This window comes from Cucurbita maxima, unplaced genomic scaffold (assembly GCF_002738345.1).
Source record: "Cucurbita maxima cultivar Rimu unplaced genomic scaffold, Cmax_1.0 Cma_Scf03239, whole genome shotgun sequence".
Lineage (NCBI taxonomy): Eukaryota > Viridiplantae > Streptophyta > Magnoliopsida > Cucurbitales > Cucurbitaceae > Cucurbita > Cucurbita maxima.
In genome coordinates this window covers 1-1,851 of record NW_019275255.1, presented here as the reverse complement: position 1 = coordinate 1,851, position 1,851 = coordinate 1, and the positions used below count along the sequence as shown (strand labels likewise).

The 1,851-nt window shown below is 31.7% G+C and overlaps 1 non-coding gene across 1 annotated transcript; it reads left to right on the top strand.

Annotated features, from left to right (window-relative positions):
- Window positions 1-9: 9 nt before the first annotated feature.
- Window positions 10-81, top strand: TRNAW-CCA. The gene has a single exon. It is a non-coding gene; the product is annotated as a tRNA-Trp (tRNA).
- The last annotated feature ends 1,770 nt before the right edge of the window (window positions 82-1,851 follow it).

The window sequence follows — 1,851 nt, the reverse complement described above, 5'->3', positions numbered from 1 at the left end:
ATAATTATGGGATCCGTGGCGCAATGGTAGCGCGTCTGACTCCAGATCAGAAGGTTGCGTGTTCGATTCACGTCGGGTTCATGTTCTATAGTTTGTCTCTGCATTCATTATAATGTAGTATTTATGGAAGAAACTTGTGATCAATGAATTAATAAATATTTTATTTTATTCTTATTCTACGCACCATGAGAACACTCTAGACTCCAGGTGAAGGGATCGCAATGGTAATGCGTCTAACTCCAGATCAGAAGGTTGCTTGTTCGAGATTCATGTTCTATAGTTTGTTTGTGCATGCATCAACATATATACGTATGAAACTTGACTCTAGGTGAAGGGTTCATTCTATTCATAGACTTTGGTAATAGCGAGTTTGACTCCACATTAGAAGGTTGATATAGTAAGCAAAATAATACGAAAAGAAAAAGGAGGATATGAAATAACCATAGTGGATGCATCGAATGAGCGTCAAGTGGTTGATATTATCCCTCCAGGACCAGAACTTCTTGTTTCAGAGGGCGAATCTATCAAACTGGATCAACCATTAACGAGTAATCCTAATGTGGGAGGATTTGGTCAGGGAGATGCGGAAATAGTCCTTCAAGATCCATTACGTGTCCAAGGCCTTTTGTTCTTTTTTGCATCTGTTATTTTGGCACAAATCTTTTTAGTTATGAAACTTGACTCTAGGTGAAGGGTTCATTCTATTCATAGACTTTGGTAATAGCGAGTTTGACTCCACATTAGAAGGTTGCGTGTTCAATTCACTTTGAGTTTATGTTTTATCATTTGTTTGTGCATTCATCATCTTATTTTTGGAAACCTTTAGACAAAACTATGCGTTAAAAATATAGTTTTGAATTGAGACCTATATTTCATGCCTCAAAATTCCAAATTGGATTAAATCTATGGCATATCGATTGACCTTACCACCATCCCTTTCTACCATTCATAACATTCTCNATGTGTCTCTGCTCCATATTTACATAACTGATCAAGTCGATGTGATATACTACAAGCCTTTGCAATTAGAAAAGATTTTTAGTTATGAGAAAAGAACGGTATAAATTTTACTTCGAAAAGTAAAGACCTTGTGTAATAGAGAGATAACATTCGTCAAAGTACTTTGTCAAAACCATCAATCAAGAATGTAAATGAGAGAATAAAATAATAGGACACTGCCGTGAGTTATTCAAAGATTATGGTGCTTTGAGGGATGAAAGTGAAGGGAATGAACTCTTCATCCACCTATCAATAAATTCGAGAGTAAGAACTCTACCTTTATAGAAACCCTGATTTGCAAGAATTTTTGAAGTATTCCAACCATGCAAACGTTCTTCATATTCCACAAGTTCTTCCTTGCTATGACTCCAACACAAGGCCAAAACTTGTGGGAGCCTCTTAAAAGAAAATCTAAAAGGGATTAGAGATGAAGAGTTTCGAGAATTTTTAATTTCATTATTTTGGGAGAGTTTGTCTTTCGCTCAATCGGGTCCTATTAATAACTCTTTGAGAATCTTTGCCCAATAATATATTTGCATATTTAACCTATTAAGATATAATATCTTATACAAATCATATTTTAATATATATAACTTATTTGAATCTCATTCAAATTTCAAATATATTTTTATTTAATGTATTACATTAATTAATTGATTTAATATTTAATGGTATCAAATACAATAAATATATTTTTTCTTTAATATATCTAATATATTAAATATTAATTTGAACCCTTTAAATTAATATATGTTTTTCCATTTATATTTAATATATCTAATATATTAAATGTTAATTTCAACACTTTAATTTAAATATAGTCTTTCTATTTATTTAATATATCTAATATAT